The following is a 13803-nucleotide window of genomic DNA, read 5'->3' as shown; positions in this document are numbered from 1 at the left end:
CTGTGGAAAGAGCTAAAATGCCCATCAACAGATGAATGGTAAAGAAGGTGTGGTATATATATATACAATGGAATATTATGGAGCCATCAAAAGTAATGAAATCTTGCCATTTGCAACAATGTGGGTGGAACTGGAGAGTGTTATGCTGAGCGAAATAAGTTAATCAGAGAAAGACATGTATCATATGACCTCACTGATATGAGGAATTCTTAATTTCAGGAAACAAACTGAGGGTTGCTGGAGTGGTGGGGGGTGGGAAGGATGAGGTGGCTGGGTGATAGACACTGGGGCGGGTATGTGCTATGGTGAGCGCTGTGAACTGTGCAAGACTGTTGAATCACAGATCTGTACCTCTGAAGTAAATAATACATTATATGTTAGAAGAAGAAGAAGAAGAAGATAGCAGGAGGGGAAGAATGAAGGGGGGGAAATCGGAGGGGAGATGAACCATGAGAAACGATGGACTCTGAAAAACAAACTGAGGGTTCTAGAGGGGAGGGGTGTGGGAAGATGGGTTAGCCTGGTGATGGGTATTAAAGAGGGCACGTTCTGCATGGAGCACTGGGTGTTATACGCAAACAATGAATCATGGAACAGTACATCAAAAATTAATGATGAAATGTATGGTGATTAACATAACAAACATTTTTTTAAAAATTAAAGAAAAAGATCATCTGTTTGATTTAGTGCTCTGCTGCATCACTATGATATGTCCAGAAATGGACATATTTTGATTTATCCTATTTCAGATATACTTTTTGAAACTAAAGAGCCATTATAGTCATCAATTCTGGAAAATTAGATTCCAATCCACAAATATGGTATATCCGTTCATTAATTTAAGTCTCCTTTAATTCCTCTCAATGATGTTTGTAATTTCCTGTGGTCTTTCATATCTTCCATTATACATACTCTGTGTCTTAAGTTTTTGATGTTACTGTCATTTTCTAACTTCTTTTTGTTAGTATCTGAAAGTAATAAATGATTTGTATATATTGACCTGAACCCTGCAGCACTGTTCAATAATTTAATTCTAATAACTTACATATAGATCCTTTTGAATTTTCTTAAGTACAAAAGTATATCATCTAAAATAATATAGTGTGATTTCTTCCTTGTCATCTCAGATGAATACAAGAAGCCCATGTGTCATCAGCAAATTGCTAGAATCCCTTTTTCCTCTGCATGAAGGGGTAGGAATAATTTCTCTATAGGTTCAGATGGCCTGATCTGTAGCTCATGAGTCATAAGATCAGTCCGAATAAGCACTATTTATTTTTCAGATTGCTTATTTTTCTTCACAAATATTTAGTTTAATAGCTCACTGAACTTTCCTCAGAATTTCCAGAATCCCTACAGGATTCAAACTGTGTGATATTTCAAATCAGGTTAGATTTGCCTGGAAATCCATCATCAGAGATTTTTTACATAAAACATTCTCCTCACATGTATCTATAAAGTTCCTACTGGTAATATTTACATATAAATACACATGGGTCCCTGTAAACCATACAGTATATAGTACTTGGGGTTTTTTTTCTCTGCATGCTCACATACCAATTTAATTATTGAGAAAGCAAAGAAAGGAATGAGATAGAGATAATTTGAAAATAAATATTTATCCTGTTAAATTTGGACCTATATAAGAGTTTATAAACTCCTAATTTAACTCAGGTCCTAGTGGGGAAATTTTTAGGCTAAGGAAAAGCAGAGAGGAGGAGTTAAACCCAGATTACAGAGTGCATGTCTTTACATGCTCATATTTCCTTTAGGACAAGATACTAGGCATGTATGTGGACTAGGAAAACATCAATACTATCACCTTAGGACTTTTGCATAAGTTTTCCCCCTGCTGAACAAAGGTTTTCCCCAATTCTTCATCTGAATAATTCCACTTATCTCTCAAGTCTAAGTTAAATGTCCCTTCCTTAGGCCCCTTTTAACCCATGTGTTTCAATTGAAATTTACCTTCCCTATGCTGTCCTTTCATCTTTTAGGTACTTTATCAAAAATTTTAATTCCATATTTGTGTATTTACTAGTAGTTCTCAAGATGCAATGTGCTTAAGAACCACTTGGGGAACTAATTAAAAATGTAGATTCTTACATTTAACTTCAGAAATTTTCACTCAGTAAATCTTAGTTGGGACCCAGAAAACTAGATTTTTAATAAGCTTCTGCAAGTAAACCTGATGTAGGTGGATCTAGGAGCACACTTATTGAAGTTCTCCATGAGGGCAGCAACCATGTTTCTTTATTTCTACATCTCTAGGATCTAGCAGAGTGATCAATAAATATAAGTGGTATTACAAATAGGACAAAAAATGTCCAACACGCTTTGGCAAATAAGCCAACACGCTTTGGCAAATAAGGACTAATACTGCTATGGTCAAGACTACCTACAGATCCAAGAAAACCTTCAATATCTAAATAATGGGAAGAAGTTAGAAAAGAAGAAATGGAAGAGTTCAGAGGGGGGTAAAAAAAAGAAGCCAAGTGTTGGAGTTTGGGCCAGAAGTCAAAGTTGATGAGCTGTCAGCAGCCAGTCTTTATTGTGATGAGTCAAAGACTGTATACAAGACTCCCACAGGGTATCCAGTTCAAAATTTCAGCTGGATAAGGGCACTATCTTCCTTTCATCGCAGTGCTGCTTTCAACACATCAGGAAACACCATATCACTCCTTGACAGAGGCTGGCAATTTGAACTAGGGAGATAATCTGATGCCTTTAAAGCTGGCTGATATTTTCATTTGTGATTCTACATGGCAGCACCCTCCCCTTTTTCTACTTTGTCCCCCATTGTGCGGTTTGGCAGCTAGCTCTTACTTCAAGGCAGAGCTGGTGGTGGGGTGTTACAAGGGAACTGTAATGCCAGCAATTCTGGTATCTGATAAAAGACACTCTAAGGGACAATGATGCATAGGAAAATGGCTCTTAGGGAACTAAAAAAAACCTGAAATGAATCAGAGGGACTTGAGAGTTAAGACCTGAGGTTAACTTCTGGAACTACAGATAAGCAAGAGTGGACCTTGTTTGCTGTTTTAGAGTGTAGAAAGATTATTTAGGGTCTGCCTTTTCAACTTCGTCTTTCAAGCATAAGTTCAGGTTGGGTACAGTGACTTTAAGGAAAGTCTAAACAAAATCAAGCATTCAAGAAATCAGTTACCGAAAAAATCAACTCTAAGGAATGGTAAGCTGGAAAGAAAGTCAATCATTATATGGCAGTCAATATAACTGTGTGAATTCTACCTGTATCTTTAAGGGAAAACAAATTTTTGCCTTCTTACCTGCCATTCTGTCTTTATAAATGTCTGACTTTAGATGTTCCTTTTTATGGAGCTGGCATACAGACAGTCTCTGACAAGGCAAAATATCTTTAATGGGTTCTCTCTGAGTTAAGATCTTTGGCCTCTTCCAATCTTTCATCTCCTTTGAGCAGAAAATCCTTTTGCTCTTTTAGACAGCTCTTGAGACCAGGTTGACATAAACAGTAATATCTTCCAGGAAGCATGGCAGCTCTGCTTAGAAGAACCTGGAGTGCCTGGGGAATACTTGGCTGCAAAGTTTTGCAGTAAGAAATGTGGCAGCAGAGATCAGGGGATACAGGTCCCTCTGGCTTTTAGTTTGCACTCAATGGCTATGCTGTCAGTGACCAGAGGTGAAAACTAGAACAAAGGTTCCTTAATCTGTGCATTTACCGACATCTTTTGCATCTGGCAGAAAGATTCTCCTCTTCTGTTTTCAGTTACTACCAGTTAATATTTCAAACAGAATTTTTATTTCTGTGGTCCCAGATTCTAATCAGACTCCCTCCAATCTCTAACAGGCTTGTGTATCTCCTTTTGCTGTCCTGTTCTCTTGACTTTATCTGAAATACTCAAGATACCACCATGCTGACATTTGGCCTCCAATCTGACTTTAATCACAATAAGTATAAATTTCAGATGGCATTTTTCCCTTATCTTAATTCTATCTCAGTATGATACTCTCATTACCTACATCAAAATTACCATGAAAGGGGAGGACTACTAAAAGAAAGCTCTTAGAGTCCTTGCACAAACATATTTAGGGTCTTTGTAGGTAAGACCTGATAATTTGCATCAGCTTTTGTGGAAACAAGGACTTCCTCTTCCAGCTATGGCAGAAGAACTGCTTATCAGACTAAACTTCCACCATAAATAGCTATAAAAGTGCACAAAATACATAAAACAATTTTTGTATATTGGAAAACAGTACTGAATTGTGATCTCTGAAATAAAGGAAACAAATGAGTTGAGTTTCAAATTAGATCAGCTTTCTGCCCACAATCACTTTCCAGATGATACCCCGGAAAAATATATCCCAAAGAGAGCACAGAGATCTTACTGGAGTTAGGAGATGAAGACAAGAGTTCAGTGTTACTAGCACAGATGAAATTTGTAGGGCATATTACGAGAAGAGGGAGCCATGCAGAAAAGGAACTCCAGAAATCTGCATAGAGGTTCCACTGAGGTTTGCCTCAATATTAAACTACAAATTTTGCAAGTCCTGGCAGAAACTATCAGAGGTCTCTGAATTAAATGGATATTCCAGAGCTTACACAGGACTGGGAATTGAGGCTGTGACCATCCATAGTGGAGAAATATTGCTAAACACTTCAGGCATTGAATTGATATCCCCAGAAAGTGTACACCTTAAAAGCAAGATTACTCTAAAGCTAAAGTGAGGACAAATCTATACCCACAAAAATCAAATTCAAAGCTAAATAAAAAAACATTGGCTTTGAATGACACACTGGACCAGATGGACTTAACAGATATATTTAGAGCATTTCATCCTAAAGCAGCAGAATACACATTCTTTTCAAGTTCACATGGAACATTCTCCAAAATAGATCAGATACTGTGTCACAAATCAGGCCTCAACTGGTACAAAAAGACTGAGGTCATATCATGCACATTTTTAGACCACAACGCTTGAAACTTGAAGTCAACCACAACAAAAAAATTGGGAAAGACCATAAATACATAGAGGTTAAAAAACATCCTACTTGTGAATAAAGGGTTAACCAGGAAATTAAAGAAGAAATTTAAAAAATACATGGAAGCAAATGATAATGAAAACTCAAGAGTTCAAAACCTTTGGGTTGTAGCAAAGGCAGTCATAAGAGGGAAGTATATAGCAAGAAAAGTCTCAAATACAAAACGTAAACTTACACCTGAAGGAGCTAGAAAAAGAATAGCAAATAAAGCCTAAAACCAGCAGAAAAGAGGAAATAATAAAGATTCGAGCAGAAATAAATGATATAGAAATAAAATTAAAAAAACACAGTAGAATAGATCAATGAAAGTAGGAGATGGTTCTCTGAAAGAATTAACAAAATTGATAAACCCCTACCCAAACTTAACAAAGAGAAAAGAGAAAGGACCCAAATAAACAAAATCACGAATGAAAGAGGACAGATCACAACCAAAACTGCAGAAATACAAACAATAATAAGAGTATATTATGAGCAATTTTATACCAACAAATAAGGCAATCTGGAAGAAATGGACAAAATCCTAGAAAAATTAAACAGGAAGAAATAGAAAACTTGAACAGACCCATAACCAGCAAAGATACTGAATCAGTAATCAAAAATCTCCCAACAAACAAGAGTCTAGGACCAGATGACTTCCCAGGGGAATTCTACCAAACATTTAAAGAATTAATACCCATTCTTCTGAAACTGTTCCAAAACACAGAACTGGAAGGAACACTTCCAAAATCATTCTACAAGGCCAGCATTACCTTGATTCCAAAACCAGACAAAGACCCCACTAAAGAGTAGAACTACACACCAATATCCCTGATGAATACGGATGCAAATATTCTCAATAAGATACTAGCTGATGAAATCTAACAGTAAATTAAAAGGATTATTCACGGGCGCCTGGGTGGCTCAGTTGGTTAAGCGACTGCCTTCGGCTCAGGTCATGATCCTGGAGTCCCGGGATCGAGTCCTGCATCGGGCTCCCTGCTTGGCAGGGAGTCTGCTTCTCCCTCTGACCCTCCTCCCTCTCATGCTCTCTGTCTCTCATTCTCTCTGTCTCAAATAAATAAAATCTTTAAAAAAAAAAAAAGGATTATTCACCACAATCAAGTGGGATTTATTCCTGGATTGCAGGGATGGTTAAATATCTGCAAATCAATATGATACACCACATTAATGAAAGGAAGGCTAATAATCATATGATCCTCTCAATAGATGCTTTAAAAGCATATGACAAAATACAGCATACTTCATTGATAAAAACCTCAGGAAAGTAGCTAGGGAAGGAACATACCTCTACATCATAAACGATGTATGATGTTTGAAAGACCATATATAAAAGACCCATGGCTAAAATCATCTGCAATTGTGAAAAACTGAGAGCTTTTCTTTTACTATCAGGAACAAGACAGGGATGTCCACTCTCATCAATGTTGTTCAACATAGTACTGAAAGTCCTAGCTTCCACTAATCAGACAACAAAAAGAAATAAAAAGCATCCAAATCAGCAAGGAATAAGTCAAACTTTCACTCTTCACAGACGACATGCTACTGTATGTAGAAAACACAAAAGACTCCACCAAAAAATTGCTAGAATTGATACTCGAATTTAGTAAAATTGCAGGATACAAAATCAATATATGTGATGATGTAGGCTTGTAAGCCCCTTGCAGGCCCAGATCATTTGAGGACTGCACTGAGGTTAAGGACGGCCAGGCAGGCCTAGGCCAGGAGGAGAAAATGTTCTCTTCCCCTTACCTCATGTTGCAAGGCCTAAATGCCTGGATCAGCAGGAAGTGGCTCTTGCCTAGCTTAAAGTGTGTCTTTCTAATCAGAAGTGTTCTTTCTAAAGACAAAGAACATGTTGTCTCCAAAGGAAGGATGGCTAAGAGAATTCTTTATTCTGCAAGCATAAGCAGGATGTATTTTGTTCTTATTGCATTTCGTGTATATTTCACTTCACAGATGTTGGCTTGATACATTGTTATGTTTATCTGATCACTGCGAGTATATAGCTATGTGAGTAATAAACGGCAGTATGCAGTTGCAAGTGCTGCCTTTGCTCTGCATCCCCTGTGTCCTGGTGATTTCGTAGACCCTTACCCAGGGACCCCAACGCACTAGACGTTGACAATTGGCGCCCGAACAGGGACCCTGAAGGACGTACAGGAAGGGTGAGTAACTTAATTAAATACAGGGTGATGGGACAAGAAACTTCTACTCCTTATGTTCGAATGCTGAAGCATTCACTTGCTGTCTATGGTATTACTGTCGCTTCTAATGATATTGAGCTGTGTTTGAAGGGTTTTCAGCAGGTTATGGCTATGGCGGAAGAGTCTAAGAAACCCTCTAGGAAGCCCTCTGCTCCACCTTTGCCGTCTGCACCAGCTCTTTCTTCTAAAAATCCTTTCCTTTCTGCTGCTTTAGCTGAGCTTGATGCGCTAGAGGATAGCGATGATGAGGCTGGCGCAGCTAATTCTGTCTTTGCTTTTCCTGTTATTAGGCCTCCCCCGGTCCAGGGAATGGCACAAGCACCATATTATGAAGGAATAGGTATAGAAGATATTGGTGGCTTGAAAAAGGCAGTGTCTTTATATGGACCACAATCACATTATGTTAAGGAGCTAGTCAATGGTCTGGCTCGACTTTATAACAATTTTTCTCCTGAGGACTGGAGGGTCCTCTGTCGGGCTCTTTTAAAGGAGCCTGAATATCTGCAGTGGCAGATGTGGTTTTCTGAACTTTGTATGTATGTACATGTGGTAATAGATACATATTCTCAATTTATATGGGCCACAGCACAAAGTGGCGAAACTGCACAACATGTTATCACCCATCTCTTAGAAACTTTTGCTGTGATGGGTTTACCATCTATTATTAAAACAGATAATGGACCTGCATATAGCAGTAAAAAATTTCAAACTTTCTGTGAACAATATGGTATCATGCATAAAACAGGCATTGAATACAATCCTCAAGGGCAAGCTATTGTAGAACGTGCACATAATACCTTAAAGTTACAAATTAAAAAATTAAAAAGGAGGAAAAAGGATCATATCTTAGCATTCACTCAATCAATGCACGTTCTATTTTGCAACAAGCTCTGTTCACATTAAATTTCTTGAATCTTCCGCAGGGAGATATCCTGTCCCGAGCAGAAAAACAGTTCATAGAGGGAGAGGTCGCTCCCCCTCCATTAAATGAACATATATGGTTTAAACCAACCGCAGATGCAGAATGGCGACCGGGGCTATTGCTTTATAGAGGGAAGGGTTATGCTTATGTTTCCACAGAGGATGGACGGACCTGTTCCTGGCTCCCTACGCGATGGATCCGGTCAAGGACCAATTCGAATGGCACCGTATCCCACCAGACGACGGATGGGGAATCCAGACCAAGATGAACTTCCGTTACAGGCCATGGCACATCTGAATTTGGGAGGACGACGTCGCCGTCGGCAGATATTTGCTACTGCTTTGCCGACTTGGGGGCAAATTAAAAAGCTTAGTGGGGAAGGGCAAAAAATCCTGCAGCGAACGGGGAAGGCTTGTACGCCTGAAAATTTATTTTTGGCTATGTGTGCCTTGCTTACTGTATCAGATGCCGCTACGTTGGCCAATTTACTTCTTAAGCAACTTGAGGGACTAGATCCAAAAGGTATTATTCAGAGTTTGGGGCATACTGCCAGAGGAATGGGATTTGTATTGTTGATTGTTATCTTATGCTTTATGCTGTTGCATTTTTGCTATCTAAAGCCTTCCCAGAATTCTATGGCCATCCTTTGGAGGGCACTTTTATTAAAACAAAAGAAAAAAGAGGGAATTGTGATGATGTAGGCTTGTAAGCCCCTTGCAGGCCCAGATCATTTGAGGACTGCACTGAGGTTAAGGACGGCCAGGCAGGCCTAGGCCAGGAGGAGAAAATGTTCTCTTCCCCTTACCTCATGTTGCAAGGCCTAAATGCCTGGATCAGCAGGAAGTGGCTCTTGCCTAGCTTAAAGTGTGTCTTTCTAATCAGAAGTGTTCTTTCTAAAGACAAAGAACATGTTGTCTCCAAAGGAAGGATGGCTAAGAGAATTCTTTATTCTGCAAGCATAAGCAGGATGTATTTTGTTCTTATTGCATTTCGTGTATATTTCACTTCACAGATGTTGGCTTGATACATTGTTATGTTTATCTGATCACTGCGAGTATATAGCTATGTGAGTAATAAACGGCAGTATGCAGTTGCAAGTGCTGCCTTTGCTCTGCATCCCCTGTGTCCTGGTGATTTCGTAGACCCTTACCCAGGGACCCCAACGCACTAGACGTTGACAAATATATATGAAATCTTTTGCATTTCTATACACCAATAATGAAGTAGCAGAAAATCAGGGAGCCAATCCCATTTACACTGCACCAAAAACCATAGATGCCTAGGAATAAACCTAACCAAAGAGGTAAAAGATCTCTACTCTGAAAACCATACAACACTTATGAAAGAAATTGAAGAAGACACCAAGAAATGGAAAAATATTCCAAGTTCATGGATTGGAAGAACAAATATTGTTAAAATGTCTATACTACCCAAAGCAATCTATAAATTTAATGCAATCCCTATCAAAATACCACTAGCATTTTTCACAGAGCTAGAACAAACGATCCTAAAATTTGTATGGAACCACAAAAGACCCCAAATAGCCAAAGTAATGTTGAAAAAGAAAAGCAAAGCTGGAGGCATCACAATCCCAGACTTCAGGCTGTATTACAAAGCTGTAGTGATCAAGACAGTATGGTACTGGCATAAAAACAGACACATATATCAATGGAACAGAAGACCCAGAAATAGATCCACAACAACTATATGGTCAGCTAATCATTGACAAAGCAGGAAAGACTATTCATTCTCCCCAACAAATGATGTTGGGGAAAACTGGACAGTGACAATGCAGAAGAAGGAAACTGGATGACTTTCTTACACCATATACAAAAACAAATTCAAAATGGATGAAAGACCTAAATGTGAGACAGGAATCCGTCCTAGAGAAGAACACAGGCAGCAACCTCTTTGGTTTTTTGGGGTTTTTGGGGGGAGGGTTTAATAAAATTCCTTTTTTTAATTTAAATTCAAATAGCCAACATATAGTACATCATTAGTTTCAGATGTAGAGTTCAATAATTCATCAGTTGCATATAACACCCAGTGCTCATCACATCACGTGCTCTCTTTAAAGCCCATCACCCAATTACCCCATCCCCCCACCCACCTCCCCTCCAGCACCCCTCAGAGTCTTTCATGGTTTGTCTCCCTCTGTAATTTCTTCCCATTCCATTTTCCCTCCCTTCCCCTATGATCCCCTGTGCTGTTTCTTATATTCCACATATGAGTGAAACCATATAATTGTCTTTCTCTGATTGACTTACTTCACTCAGCATAATACCCTCCAGTCCCATCCATGTCGATGTAATGGTAAGTATTCATCCCTTCTGATGGATGAGTAATATTCCATTTTCTGTGTGTGTGTGTGTGTGTGTGTGTGTGTATCACATCTTCTTTATCCATTCATCTGTTGATGGACATCTCAGCTCTTTCCATAGTTTGGCTATTGTGGACATTGCTGCTATAAACACTGGGGTGCATGTGCCTCTTCAGATCATTACATTTGTATCTGTGGGGCAAATACCTAGTAGTGCAATTGCTGGGTCATAGGATAACTTTATTTTTAACTTCTTGAGGAACCTCCATACTGTCTTCCAGAGTGGCTGTACCAGCTTGCATTCCCACCAACAGTGTAGGAGTGTTCCCCTTTCTCCACATCCTCGCCAATATTTGTTGTTCCCTATCTTGTTAATTTTAGCCATTCTGACTGGTGTAAGGTGGTATCTCATTGTGGTTTTGATTTGTATTTCCCTGATGGCAAGTGACGTGGAGCATTTTTTCATGTGACTGTTGGCCATTTGTGTGTCTTCTTTGGAAAATGTCTGTTCATATCTTCTGCCCATTTCTTGACTAGATTATTTGTTTTTTAGGTGTTGAGCTTGATAAGTTATTTATAGATATTGGATACTAGCCCTTAATCTGATATCTTTGCAAATATCTTCTCCCATTCTGTAGGTTGCCTTCCAGTTTTGTTGACTTTTTCCTTTGCTGTTCAGAAGCTTTTTATCTTGATGAAGTCCCAATAGTTCATTTTTGCTTTTGTTTCCCTTGCCTTTGGAGACATGTCTAGCAAGAAGTTCCTGCAGCCAAGGTCAAAGAGGTAGGCAACAACCTCTTTGATACTGGCCATAGCAACTTCTTACTAGACACATCTTAGGAGGCAAGGGAAATAAAATCAAAAATGAACTATTGGGACTTCAACAAAAGCTTCTACATTGAGTCTCACTAATATCTTCCATTCTTTTCTCAGGCCCAGTGACTAGCCTTATGATCATTGCTTTAAATCTCCATCAGGCATGTTACTTATACCCACTTTTCCTACATCTTTGGCTGTGGCCTTATCTCATCTTTCATTTGGGATAAATTCCTCTGTCTTATTTTGTCCAGGTCTCTGCCTTCTTCTACGTGTCAGAAAAGTCACTTACATCTCCTGTTCCTGAAAGTAATGGCCTTATAAAGAACAGGTCCTATAGTGCCCAGGGGGAGGGGCCCTGCTATGCTGGGACTGAGGTAAGCATGACTAGTTCCACCAGAGCACAGGGCAGTGGGGCTTGGTATAAGCAAGTTAAGCAGCTGGTGTCTGTGCTGCCCTGCTTCCTGCACATGGCTCCGTTTTTACGCTGAGGGGAAGGGGAAGGAAATGGTGCCACCCTTTATCCCTGGAGAGATGTCTCCATAACTGCTGTCTCTCAGGGACACACTCTGAAAAAAGTAAGTGATCTCCCTACTGTGTGCCCCAGGTGCATTTCAGGTCACTGTTTCCATGCTGTATGTCCCCAGGTTGTTTGCCTGCCTTCTAACGAAGAGTAGCAGAGTGATCTCTGGGCTCTATCCCAGCCAAGCCCACTGACCTTTAAAACTCCTGGCTTTATTTGAAATTATGTGGATAGAACTAGAGGGTATTATGCTAAGCAAAATACGTCAGTCAGAGAAAGACAAATACGTAAAATTTCACACATATGTGGAAATCAAGAAACAAAACAGATGAACATAAGGGAAGGGGAGAAAAATAAGATAAAAACAGAGATAGAGACAAACCGTAAGAGACTTAACTATAAGAAACAAACTGGGAGTGGGGTGAGGTAAGTGGGTGATGGGCATTAAGGAGGGCACTTGAAGTAATGAGCACTAGGTGTTGTCTGCAACTGATGAATCTCTAAATTCTACCTCTGAAACTAAAAACAAACAAACGAACAAACAAAAACAAATCCAGGCTTTAAGCCCTGCTGGTTGCAAGAACTCATGAAATTCAGTCCCTCTCATTTTCCAAGCCAATGACTATGGGGAAACATTCCCCATGTGCGTTCCAGTGTACTCCTCTCTCTCATACCCTTCTCCATGACCGTGGCTCCCTCCTCTCCCAGGAGCCAGGGTCCCTTTCTTCCCTAAACCATATCTCTGCACTTCCAACCTTCTTCAAGGTGGCCTTTTCTTTCCCTTTAGTTGTGGAGTTTGTTCTGTCAGTCTCAGGTCAATTTCTGGGGTATTTAGAATGATTTGATAGTTATCCAGTTATATCCATGGGACAATGAAAAGTTAGGGTCCTCCTACTCTGCCACCATCTTCCTCTATCCTCTCAATAAATAGTTAAATATAAGGATGCATATTAAAATCCTTAGAGAAACCAATAAAAGTTAATATAAATGGTATAACTAAAAAAGGAACAAAGTAAAATGGAATTCTAAAAACTAGTCAAAGTTGAAAGCAGGTAGAAAAGAAGGAAAAGAATAATAAAAAGGAAAAAAACAAAATGCAAATAGTAAAATAGCAGATCTAAATACAACCATATCTAATAATTGAAAAACAGAGACTGTCAAAATACATAAAGAACTAAGACCTGGGGTGACTGGGTGGCTCAGTTGGTTAAGCATCTCTGACTTTGGCTCAGGTTATGATCTCAGGGTCCTGGGATCAAGCTCTGCATCAGGCTGCCGGCTCACCAGGGAGTTTGCTTGTCCCTCTCCCTCAGCCCCTCCCCCTGCTCCTGCATGCGCACACACACACTCTCTTTCTCTCTGTTTCTCTAATGAATAAATCATATCTTTTAAAAAATAACTAAGAGGGGCGCCTGGGTGGCTCAGTCGTTAAGCGTCTGCCTTTGGCTCAGGTCGTGATCCCAGGGTCCTGGGATGGAGCCCCGCATCGGGCTCCCTGCTCGTCGGGAAGCCTGCTTCTCCCTCTCACACTCCCCTTGCTTGTGTTCCCTCTCTCGCTGCGTCTCTCTCTGTCAAATAAATAAATAAAATCTTTAAAAAAAAAAATAACTAAGATTTTTTTTCAGTATAAATGATTTTATTTTCTTAACAATTTAAAGAGTGGTTTCTCTTGCTTACAGTAATTTGAGAAAACTTAAGAAATATAAATTATGTCTCCATAGAGCTATTGAGATGCCCTATGACAAAATGATTATTTATATTTTTATATAATTTTAATTTATAAATTTAATTTTTATAATTTATTATATATTATACTTTATATTATTTATTATTATAATTATTTACTTAAAATAGTTTATTTAGCTATCTTATTAAAGCTTATAGTTTATAATGAGTTGTTTTATGAATTTTTTATTGTTATGTTAATCACCATACACTACATCACCAGTTTTAGATGTAGTGTTCCATGATTCATTGTTTGTGTATAACACCCAGCGC

Source organism: Mirounga angustirostris, unplaced genomic scaffold (assembly GCF_029215605.1).
Source record: "Mirounga angustirostris isolate CCGP_5_RB_7025 unplaced genomic scaffold, mMirAng1.0.hap1 SCAF_4, whole genome shotgun sequence".
NCBI lineage: Eukaryota > Metazoa > Chordata > Mammalia > Carnivora > Phocidae > Mirounga > Mirounga angustirostris.
Note: the sequence above shows the minus strand (reverse complement) of the source record.